We start from the raw sequence: 13,944 nt of genomic DNA on the forward strand, positions 1-13,944 counted from the left end.
AAACTAATCTTGTAACTAATATGGGATAACTTATAAATTACATTACAAAAATGAATTTTGAATAGTCACATGCACAACCTTATAGAAAACCTATAAGACCAGACAGCAACTGCATATTTTAAGTTCTATTGCAACTTCGCATACAACGTGAGAAAACGAAAATAAAAATAGTTTATAACCTGTTGGCGAGCATATCTTTTCTGAGAGGTTAAATTACATTGCAAAAGAGTAAACAGAGCCCGATAAACACGGTAAAAAAAACTAAAAAATAAACCCATTGCAGCCTCGATAAACATGGTAATTACCACCCACTTTACAACCACTTTGCAAAAACCAAGTGCATATTTTGATTCACCAAATACACAAGTATTCCGTAATAAATAAATAACACAACAACAACAAATCGACATCGAAATACATCCACTTAGCGAAAATGAAATACAGAATTGGATTCACCAAAAAAAAAAAAAAAAAAATGACACAACCAAAAGAAAATCAACCTTGTGTGTGTGAGGAGTAGCTTTAATGAAAAAAATGGCAAACACTAATGGTATTATTATCATGACAAAAGTATAAGCAGTAAGTAATGTAGTAAGCAAACATTTCAACTTCAAGATTCGTGTAGCATCGTACATAAATATATCACCAAAGCTTTTTCCTTTGTAACATTCTAAACAATTTTTACTTTTAAATAAGCAGGGTTTCATATTTGTAGTTGAAATGTATAATACTATTTTGACATCTGAAGTCCACTTATATCTCATCTTACATTATGATTAAAATATTGACATGAAATTCAACTCAACTAAACAAATAATCACATGTAGCATTATAGCAGCTTAACTCGTATGCTACTATTTTTCTGTAGCATTATTACATGTACCTTTTTCTACGTACAAAATAAAAAGAAAGAATGCAAGAAAAAACATTAAAAATAAGAGTAATTATTACCTCGGCAATCGTTTGTCACGACGGTGATGGCGGCAACAGTGGTTGGAAAGGTCACCACATTGATGACGACAGTTGTAGCTTTATCGCCAGAAACCCTACAACATGACTGTAGCTCTTCAAAATAGCTCTTGAAAATTGGAGCAAATTGCATTACATGAAATTCAAATAGCTCTTGAAAATCCCTGAATTGAAACTTAATTGAAACTTAGTGGACAGTTTCAACCCGTCAACACATAATTCACTTTTTAAACAACCAGTCAATCTACCCATATTACTCACTACCCATATTGCTGTAAGAATTATATAGACTAAAAAAGATTTTTAAGAAGTTAAAATACAAAGACAACAAACTCTATATTACTCTACAACAAAATCTATATTACACAAACAAATAGACAATGATCCTGTGTATGATCCAGGATGATAGCAGAGACTCCACAGAAAGGTACATGTTTCGGCTTCATATTTTGCTCCTTTCGCTCCTGTAATATAAATATAATTAAGTCATGGAAATATTGTCGATAAATCCTAATGGTATAAATTCGATTACAAATGGTTCAATGACTATAGAAGAATTAATCACACATATTTGATAAACATATATGATGAAAAAAAGCATAGGAAGGTACCTGTTTGTTCTTCTGGTGATTATGATCAAGCAGAATTCATTAGACACAATTAACAACCAAGCTAATACTAAATCTACTGAAACTACATCACTCCTCAATAATTAAGAAGCAAATATTAAACCACTTCAATAAGTAGATAATAAAGTGACATACAAAACAACTTATAAGTCACCAACGTATAATAACTTTTTATGCGAATCTAAAAAGAAATGAATTCATTGAGGATTAGGAAGACATAAAAGTTTAAAAAAAAAAAAGATTACACATTACTCATCTGGTGCACTGATTAACTGATCATGTTTGTATCTATCGCCTTTGTAGTAATCATTCTGGAATTAAACCCAAGGAAATCTTAATCATTGAAGAAGAGCACCAAACATTAGCATAAGCAGAAGAACCTCAACGACTGCAAAATATGAATACGATAATTAGTCTTTTAAGTAGAACCATGTACTTTAATATGCAGTCTGAACAAATATATATACTAACCGTAATGGTTAAACTTCTGTAAAGAAAAAAAAATTAACGACGATGGATTATGGTGGAATAAGTTGCATAACTTACCTCGTGGCGAGGAGCGTGACCTTTTCATACAATGCTACAGTAGAATACTGATCATTAGTAGAACGGGTCGAAATTGCCACCCTGTTATAAAGGATTCATGATAATGAGATATCAGACTGAAAAGTATATCTGAATAAGGTATTGGATTGAAAAGTAAAACTGTAAAGTATAATTGATAATAAATGTAGGCCCCTGGTTCTGAATGTCAGAACAAAACCGATGTATTTTCTGCTACATTTATCTAATAAACAACCCTAATATAGGATCACACACATAAACTCTATAAACAACATGGAAGAACTTATTTAAACGACATCAGCCAAAAATGGAATCAAGTCTCTTTTTCTCTTCCACTATACTATATTATTTATTAAAATGGAGAAGATGGGTCATTACTATAATATTTTGTTATATATTTTATATCTTACTTATATATATACACTTAAAAGTCAAAACTATAGTTATTTATATAATGAGAGCATACACTACTTATTTATGACTCAACAACTGACATGTTTCTACCGAAACAAAAAAAGTACACATCTTGACCCGTTAATATGTTTACCTGATTCCAGCCTTTCATGTATATGTATCATATCACATTTATTGATTTACCAATATTTAACAGATTGTATATGTAACAGAATTAGAGAAAAGTTGCTTACCATCAATTTTCCTTAAAGTTGTTTTTGTAAATTAGTAGGTACAAAAGACACTAAAGGCTACAGGATTAGTCGAGACATGACACACTGAGAGTTTAAAATAAAATTCAAATATTCAATGGGTTTAGTTAAGCCTCTACCACTTCTAACCCATAAAAATATAGATATTATAAAAAGTCAAACGTACCTTTCCTTGTAGTAAACCAATCAATTACTTGATAACTTGACAAAATTTGAAAATAAAACCACACTTCATTCCATTAACAAACCTTCCTCATAGTAAGCATCCAGAAAACAATATCAACATAATTTAACCAAAAACCTTTGGCTACAAAACTTGAAATAGTATTGCACCAGATTATAGGAATAAAATAGGTACCTGTAATCCACATCCCCTTCAACCCAATCTTATCAACATAACTGATCCTCATCAACATAAACACCATATAAATTTAACATATTAGATAAGTATTTAGAAAATAAAATCAAAGCAATAGTAGTGGTCTATATGTTTGACAACAATCTCCACAACAATTACATAATTAATATTAGGATGAACACATAGATTACAACAAAATAAACCTAATACAAAGAGATTAAAGTGAAAACTCAAACCTGCCATCAAGTGATTAGATAACAACAAAAACGATTTGAGATAATATTCAACGATATTCCGAGAAACCTAATTGATCGATTGAAATTCACAAATTTCTGAGTTTCAATTTTAAGGATACTTGGCCGAATTTTTAAACTCGTCGATTCAAATTGATGAATTTCAGGGTTCATTAGATCGGATTATGAAATGATCGTTGTTATTTGTTATTGAATTTGTGAATTAAAGAATTGGTGAATGACGAATTTTTGATCGGTTTTTGATACATTCATGTTTTTTTTCAACTGCGTAGCGTGAATGAAAAGATGGTATTGTGTGTGTTAATTGTAATTAGGTTGGAATTGGGTAGAGGACGCGTGGCGGTATTAGATAATTAGTGATAATACTCGGGATTAATTAGAAAAAAGATAATTGTGAGGGTGAATCTCTGCTTAACACGTAGGATTTACACTACCGGATTAGTAATATAGAGGATGATATAAATATATAAATATATGTATACATGGTTGCAAAATTCGCTATTCGGGGATTAATCGGTCCGGACTTTAGAAGGATTAATCGGCAATTTGGAGATTAATCGCGGATTAATCGGATTGTACTTTATACATTTAAGTATTAAATTTCATAAATTATATGTGTAAATATAGAAGAAAACCATAAACATAAACATAAACTTTATTATAATTGTTTAAAATTGTTCATTTTGTTCAAAAACTATATAGTTCTAGCTTAAATTCAAGTTAAATTTTGAACAATTTTTACTTTGACCGACTTTGATTAGTAAATTCGATTTTGACCCATAAATTAACGTTATTTTATTAATTAAACGAATTTTAAAAAATCGGAACGAACTGCTCTTAAAAATGATTAATCGGAGATTAATCGGCAAGTAATCGGGTTTTTTGCAACACTGTATGTATATATTTCAGCTGTTCAAAAATTAAATAAATAAATAAATATATGTATATATGTATACTAGTGAAATGACCCGTGGAATCACGGATTTGTTTAAATAAAACAGTTTAACGATATGTTTTATATATTAAGTGAACGTAAATGCTAAAGTCATTTAGCTTAATGAATCGTGGAACCACATATTCCGACTAAGAAACTTGTCATTGTTTTTACAAACATATTGATGAAACGTGATTTATTGTATCCGTAGCCTATCAATTAAGAGAAATTAACAAAAAAAAAAAAAAAATCCAGTCAGCTAAAGATATATAAAGATAACTAATAGTCATCACATTATGTATTTTCACCTTATAATAGTTTTATACCGTTGAGGTGTAACGACCCAACCTGTTAACCATCCGAAAACGTGCCAAGTTTTTTTTTTCCTGAGACAGCCCTTCTGGACCGCGTCCAAAAGCTTGGACGGCGTCCAGCCCTTAAGACCTGGACGGCGTCCAGCAGATCTGGACGGCGTCCAGAATGCCTGCCAGATTCTGTTTTGCTTAACGATTTCACACGGGCGAAAAACCCGCTTCCCGACACTTTTAAACCAAGACACTTTCACAATATGTTATAATAATTAAAACTAAGAGTTTTCCACAATAAAACCGAGTTTTACAGCAACGGGCCTACATGGACCCAAATTACCACAAAGTGACCATTTCAACCCACTTAGTTAAATTCAAAACATAGACCGAGCATGGGATTGGGGATACGCTACCAATCCTAATCAAATCCAAAAGCAAGTCTTCTAAAGCAAACTACGCAAGTCACTAGTTCCCACGCTTACCCGAGCCACCTCATCCATGCAATCTATAAAAATGTAAACAACGAGAGGGTAAGCTAACGCTTAGTGAGTGAGAATATACTACATACATATATATGCATAAAATGGACACACCACAACAATAATCAAATAGCGCATACCGGAGCATCCAAGTATAAGGCAAGCTAAACCTAGCATACCGTACGTTCACTAAGCACAAGCTAACAACACCAACAATATAGTAAGTTCGCAAACAACGTTGTGAACAATGTCAATAAGCTACAACCAGAAGGTTAGCTACATCACGACAATACAACATTATACGTATACAATATATATATATATATATAACAATGCGTAAAACACCCAAGGTTAACCATAACGCTATGGTGCTACCGGCTCATGGTTCACACCATACGCATTTGAGTCATACTCTTTTATAGTGCTACCGGCTCGTGGTTCACACTTTGTTTTATAGTGCTACCGGCTTGTGGTTCACACTCGATGCTACCGGCTCGTGGTTCACATCTTAGTTTATAGTGCTACCGGCTCGTGGTTCACACTCGATGTTACCGGCTCGTTGTTCACATCTTATCGCACACATGTTATGGCACTACCGGCTCGATGGTTCATACCATAACACCCAAAAATAAATACGCCATATACACGTACGTATAAATACTCCACTCACAATATTAACCCTTCGCCATTGAGGTTATATAATCCACATCACACGCCCATGTGATAACGTACACACAAAGTGTGCACCTCGTCAAAGGTGGTCAACCAAGACGTACAACCGTGCCAATTGGACCTATACACAAGTCCATCAATCCACCTATATGTGAAGTGAGCTCTATAACCGAGAACCACTTCACCCGACCCGCACCCATCCTACACATACATATGCACATAGGATATTAACACTCACCTTGTCGTCTTGATGAATGCTTCCGAATAATCTGTAACTCGCCGATGAAATGTACCTATTCCATTTTCACAATACAACAACACGATTAGGGTTGACTTACAAACCAACTCATATGACACTTAGTGCAATTTTGACCCAAATGCACTTCCATGCACAAACCGCGCCCAAACTAACCAATAATCACTAACACGAGTGAAAATGATCCTAACACACCAATAAAACCCGAACACAAGTGTTAAACACGTGTCATACCCATTTTGACACCAAAACCCTAATTTTGACCCATTTCAAAATTAGTTACCCGAACTCACCCAAAAGGGTTCCAACACATCCATAATCACTAATCCTAGTGATTAAACTCATTATCAAACCCTAATCAAGGCAAAATCGTCAACCGACCCAAAACCCGCCAAGTGACAAAGATAACTAGTTACCATGAACCTACTTCATCATCTAAAAGGGTTTTACAACAATCTAGCTCAAAACCCTAACTTGAATATCAAATCTAACAATTGAAATTCGGAGTTTGAGCTTACCAATACTACCACAACGTAGCTAGGAGCGAGATGAACAACTTTAGAACCCGAGCTTTTGCGAGAATCCGACTCCTTCTTCTCCAAATCAACCTCTCTCTCTCTCTCTAAACTCTTACTCTCTCTCTAGATAAGGTTGAGAGTGTTTGTGTGGGTGTAAAGTGATCCAAAAATGATCAAGGGATCAGCCTTGAAGGCTCCAAACCGGCACCCAAGTGAAATTACCATTTTACCCATTTATAACAAATTAAAACAGCTGGCTCGACAGACAGTTTGGACGGCGTCCCAAACCTTGGACGGCGTCCCACCTTTTGTTGCTGGACGGCGTCCCCCTATCTGGACGGCGTCCCGATCTACTACGAATTCAGAAACAGAAACAGGGTGTTACAACTCTCCCCCACTTAGAATCGATCACGTCCTCGTGATCCTCGTCACTTAACCAAACGGACCACACCCTACGGTCCTCAAACATAAGTCCCAATCCGACTTTCCTAGGTAACTCTTCCCAATGGATCACCTTTAATAACTAAAATCGTCACCCGCAATTTATCAAAACCACATCCGAGCACTAAAACCTGCTCAAGTCCCCATATCGGGAAAAACTCAACCAATCTCGTACCGAGATATAAATTCCTTAGCGTACCTTTACCAAGGACAACGCTAAAAGCGACCAAGTCTCAACCTAAAGTCAACAATCCGAACGTTGAAAATCGAACCACATGAATCCTTACGGATTACACTTACCGCTAAACATCCTTTGTAGTGCGCAATACAACCAATATACCACTATCCTAACATCATAAGCAACGTCAAAAACCAAAAGCTCCCAAAACGACTATGGCAACGCTATTCCTAAGGTGCACAAAAATCGACTATTGTTACACCCATAACAACATGTGAGCGAAACACGGCTATCGCCTCACTAATCCCACGACATGGTCCCCACGACCCCACCATCGGCGTATAAAACCACCGTTAGTTCACACAACGTGGTCCTTACGACCCCACCATTGGCGTATAAAACAACCAATAGATCACACATTCAACAACATGAAGGCTGGCAGAAAACTACACGCGACCCACTTCCCAAATTTCAATACCGGATGAAGTCAGCGGATCCCGTCAACGGTCATGCTTCACCGATATAACACTACACCCATGATGAAGTCAGCGGACCCCGAAGGTCATGCTTCACCAATCAACGATCTCATGATGAAGTCAGCGGACCCCGAAGGTCATGCTCCACCAATCAACGATCCCATGATGAAGTCAGCGGACTCCAAAGGTCATGCTTCACTAATCATTGATCTCATGATGAAGTCAGAGGACCCCGAAGGTCATGCTCCACCAATCCACGATCCCTTTTGGCCTCGAACAACGAGTAGCGTAACATCGCGCTCTGCTACGCCATAGTGAATCCTAACGGATACCACTAACCATTCACACAATCGAGTAAGAACCACCTATATCAAACATAGGTACAAAACAATAATTCTCTAAAAGAGGATCCGACACACACATCCCTTAACCGAGGGATTTCACCTTGCTCGCCAAACACGTCCATTATCTCTCAACGAGATTTACCACATTACCACCTCGGCGATAATTTAAATCCAAACCATAAGTACAATTTAACCAAAATTGTACTATACCACGAATCGACCAAAACTAGGTCCCAACACAAGTTTCGGATCTACCATAAGCATTATCCGAATTTTCACCCTAAGGCCTCCTCGTGCGGGAGTGTAACTCCCCCACTTGGAACTACATTCCATATCCACAACTCGTACTACCGTACAGTGCTACCAAAGGTAGACTTTACCAACAATTGGGCCCACACGACCCATCACCACATCTTGCTCCAACCTTGAGCATACGAAGGATTTTAACCTATCCTTAAACACTTCAAACGAAAAGTGTACCACAAATTACAAAAACTATACCCTCGCAATCATCCAATTGCTTTAGTTTGTCAAATTTCACCTAGTCACTCATGTACTTAAGGGTTTCACTTCGGTACCCTAAGTACAATGTAATCATAACACAATCGGAGTCGAACACCATGCTAGTAGGTATAAAAGAGGCACCTAATGTCGCGTCACGTAGACTCCTTTACCAACATACATCGAGATTCAAAAAAACTCGATTTCTCGGGTTTCATCCCACCCGTCGAACCTCATGGTTCATCAACTTCAACACAAAAGCGAACACGCGCTTAACAAACGACACCAAAACCCATTTTCATGGCTTGGTAGAAACATTTCCCAAATACTAAGGAATGCTTGGTTGCACCAACTCTTACGCCCTTCGCCCAACAATCAAAACGTCACCATAGGGTACTTCCATTAGGAACGTCACCCATGACGATAACATGCACAACACGATGTATTTAACATACTCCAAATCAACGACACATAATAAATAATCAAAGGACATATTTATAAGAATGAAACGCACCTTAACGTCTCCTTGCCGCCCCCGTCCCCGCTAACTCGGGACATTTTGACTTACGATGTCCTTCTTCTTGGCAATTGAAACATACCGTGCCATCACCCTTTGGCACCGGACATTCCCAAGACTTGTGACCCCTAATGCCACAATTGTAACACCTAGACGCACTAGAATCTGATATACCCATCCGTGTACCAGCCGTGCTTACGCTCGGACCCTTAGTCCTCTTACTTGGAGTACCATAAGAGACAACCTTTCTCTCCCTTGAAGGTTCACCAACCTTCGATCGCGAATATGACTCGAAACCTCTAGCCGCGGCGAATAACTCCGCAAACGATTTCGCCTGAACTCTGCTAATCTCACTCTTAAAGTCATCATTCAAGGTTCGATAGAAATCTTGCATCAAAAAATGATCATTCTCTAAATACTCCGGGCAAAAACGAGCCTTCGCCATAAAGGTCGTCTTGAGAGTATTCAAATCCATAGAACCCTGTTGCAAATTTCGCAACTCATTACGCATTTCCGACAAATCGGCGGAAGTCCGGAACTCCTCGAAGAATTCCTTCTTAAACCCATCCCACGCTAACGCCATAAACGGTTCACCACCGATAAAATCAATCTTACCATCCAACCAATCCTTTGCCCTACCCCGCAACAAACTAGTAGCGAGTCTCGTCTTCTTCTCAGGAGGGCATTCAATAGTACGAAAACACCCTTCGACATCCGAGATCCAAGTTGTGCTTACCAAAGGATCCGGTTTCCCGTCATACATCGGGGGTTTAGTCCTCATGAAGCTCTTAAGACAACGCTCCATTTCACTACTACCCCGAAATTCGGAATACTTCCTATCCATTTCTTCTCGAAACGCACTCATTTGCTCCGCAACGGCGGCCGCAACTCTAGTGTTAAACTCAGCATTGTTCGTCTCGATCCCACTTCCCGTCGCCATTCTAAGGAATGCAAAGCGATTAGATCACGAACGTATAAAACACACACTCCACACCGGTCCATCTTGCTAAACACTCGTCGTACATCACTTGTTTGACACGATTTGCACCCGTAATAAGGTTTGCAAGTCCTTATTACGCACACACGCCGTATCAACTCGTTAGTACAACGACCGCCTCACTCGATGATATAAACAAACACAACGCAATAATATATTAATAGTATCCACATATTAACATAAACGTTAGTCCACCTACAAACAATGCACTAACTATAACCCGTTCCGACCCGTTCACCTACAAGTCCCGCAACAAATAAGCACACACAAAAGTCTAAGTCTAGGTACCTATCTCAAGTCACCTAAATCCCTTAGACCATGCTCTGATACCACTTGTAACGACCCAACCCGTTAACCATCCGAAAACGTGCCAAATTTTTTTCTTCTTCCTGAGACAGCCCTTCTGGACGGCGTCCAAAAGCTTGGACGACGTCCAGCCCTTAAGACCTGGACGGCGTCCAGCAGATCTGGACGGCGTCCAGAATGCCTGCCAGATTCTGTTTTGCTTAACGATTTCACACGGGCGAAAAACCCGCTTCCCGACACTTTTAAACCAAGACACTTTCACAATATGTTATAATAATTAAAACTAAGAGTTTTCCACAATAAAACCGAGTTTTACAACAACGGGCCCACATGGACCCAAATTACCACAAAGTGACCATTTCAACCCACTTAGTTAAATTCAAAACATAGACCGAGCATGGGATTGGGGATACGCTACCAATCCTAATCAAATCCAAAAGCAAGTCTTCTAAAGCAAACTACGCAAGTCCACTAGTTCCCACGCTTACCCGAGCCACCTCATCCATGCAATCTATAAAAATGTAAACAACGAGAGGGTAAGCTAACGCTTAGTGAGTGAGAATATACTACATACATATATATGCATAAAATGGACACGCTACAACAATAATCAAATAGCGCATACCGGAGCATCCAAGTATAAGGCAAGCTAAACCTAGCATACCATACGTTCACTAAGCACAAGCTAACAACACCAACAATATAGTAAGTTCGCAAACAACGTTGTGAACAATGTCAATAAGCTACAACCAGAAGGTTAGCTACATCACGACAATATAACATTATACGTGTAACATCCCAGGTAAACGTTCCCCGTAGCATGATATTGTCCGCTTTGCCCGTAGGCGCACGGATTTTTCTTGGCAACCACACGCGACGAGCACTTTCCCAGGAGGTCACCCATCCTGGTAGTGCTCTCGCCTGAGCATGCTTAACTGCAGAGTTCTCATGAGATCTGCTGCGCTTGTGGTCCCAAAACGCGTCATGCTAGGAAAGGTCTCCACACCCTTATAAGGCATGCTTCGTTCCCCTCTCCAACCGATGTGGGACAGATGTAACACGGATGTTACAATCCTCCCCCCTAATGGGACACAGCGTCCTCGCTGTGCACGTTTGGTCCGGGGTCTGGCTCTGATACCATTTGTAACATCCCAGGTAAACGTTCCCCGTAGCATGATATAGTCCGCTTTGCCCGTAGGCGCACGGATTTTTCTTGGCAACCACACGCGACGAGCACTTTCCCAGGAGGTCACCCATCCTGGTAGTGCTCTCGCCTGAGCACGCTTAACTGCAGAGTTCTCATGAGATCTGCTGCGCTTGTGGTCCCAAAACGCGTCATGCTAGGAAAGGTCTCCACACCCTTATAAGGCATGCTTCGTTCCCCTCTCCAACCGATGTGGGACAGATGTAACACGGATGTTACAATACGTATACAATATATATATATAACAACGCGTAAAACACCCAAGGTTAACCATAACGCTATGGTGCTACCGGCTCGTGGTTCACACCATACGCATTTGAGTCATACTCTTTTATAGTGCTACCGGCTCGTGGTTCACACTTTGTTTTATAGTGCTACCGGCTCTTGGTTCACACTCGATGCTACCGGCTCGTGGTTCACATCTTAGTTTATAGTGCTACCGGCTCGTGGTTCACACTCGATGTTACCGGCTCTTGGTTCACATCTTATCGCACACATGTTATGGCACTACCGGCTCGATGGTTCATACCATAACACCCAAAAATAAATACGCCATATACACGTACGTATAAATACTCCACTCACAATATTAACCCTTCGCCATTGGGGTTATATAATCCACATCACACGCCCATGTGATAACGTACACACAAAGTGTGCACCTCGTCAAAGGTGGTCAACCAAGACGCACAACCATGCCAATTGGACCTATACACAAGTACATCAATCCACCTATATGTGAAGTGAGCTCTATAACCGAGAACCACTTCACCCGACCCGCACCCATCCTACACATACATATGCACATAGGATATTAACACTCACCTTGTCGTCTTGATGAATGCTTCCGAATAATCCGCAACTCGCCGATGAAATGTACCTATTCCATTTTCACAATACAACAACACGATTAGGGTTGACTTACAAACCAACCCATATGACACTTAGTGCAATTTCGACCCAAATGCACTTCCAAGCACAAACCGTGACCAAACTAACCAATAATCACTAACAGGAGTGAAAATGGTCCTAACACATCAATAAAACCCGAACACAAGTGTTAAACACGTGTCATACCCATTTTGACACCAAAACCCTAATTTTGACCCATTTCAAAATTAGTTACCCGAACTCACCCAAAAGGGTTCCAACACATCCATAATCACTAATCCTAGTGATTAAACTCATTATCAAACCCTAATCAAGGCCAAATCGTCAACCGACCCAAAACCCGCCAAGTGACAAAGATAACTAGTTACCATGAACCTACTTCATCATCTAAAAGGGTTTTACAACAATCTAGCTCAAAACCCTAACTTGAATATCAAATCTAACAATTGAAATTCGGAGTTTGAGCTTACCAATACTACCACAACGTAGCTAGGAGCGAGATGAACAACTTTAGAACCTGAGCTTTTGCGAGAATCCGACTCCTTCTTCTCCAAATCAACCTCTCTCTCTCTCTAAACTCTTCCTCTCTCTCTAGATAAGGTTGAGAGTGTTTGTGTGGGTGTAAAGTGATCCAAAAATGATCAAGGGATCAGCCTTGAAGGCTCCAAACCGGCACCCAAGTGAAATTACCATTTTACCCATTTATAACAAATTAAAACAGCTGGCTCGACAGACAGTTTGGACGGCATCCCAAACCTTGGACGGCGTCCCACCTTTTGTTGCTGGACGGCATCCCCCTATCTGGATGGCGTCCCGATCTACTACGAAATCAGAAACAGAAACAGGGTGTTACAACTCTCCCCCACTTAGAATCGATCACGTCCTCGTGATCCTCGTCACTTAACCAAACGGACCACACCCTACGGTCCTCAAACATAAGTCCCAATCCGACTTTCCTAGGCAACTCTTCCCAATGGATCACCTTTAATAACTAAAATCGTCATCCGCGATTTATCAAAACCACATCCGAGCACTAAAACCTGCTCAAGTCCCCATATCGGGAAAAACTCAACCAATCTCGTACCGAGATATAAATTCCTTAGCGTACCTTTACCAAGGACAACGCTAAAAGCGACCAAGTCTCAACCTAAAGTCAACAATCCGAACGTTGAAAATCGAACCACATGAATCCTTACGGATTACACTTACCGCTAAACATCCTTTGTAGTGCGCAATACAACCAATACACCACTATCCTAACATCATAAGCAATGTCAAAAACCAAAAGCTCTCAAAACGACTATGGCAACGCTATTCCTAAGGTGCACAAAAATCGACTATTGTTACACCCGTAACAACATGTGAGCGAAACACGGCTATCGCCTCACTAATCCCACGACATGGTCCCCACGACCCCACCATCGGCGTATAAAACCACCGTTAGTTCACACAACGTGGTCCTTACGACCCCACCATTGGCGTA

Source organism: Rutidosis leptorrhynchoides, chromosome 11 (genome assembly GCF_046630445.1).
Source record: "Rutidosis leptorrhynchoides isolate AG116_Rl617_1_P2 chromosome 11, CSIRO_AGI_Rlap_v1, whole genome shotgun sequence".
NCBI lineage: Eukaryota > Viridiplantae > Streptophyta > Magnoliopsida > Asterales > Asteraceae > Rutidosis > Rutidosis leptorrhynchoides.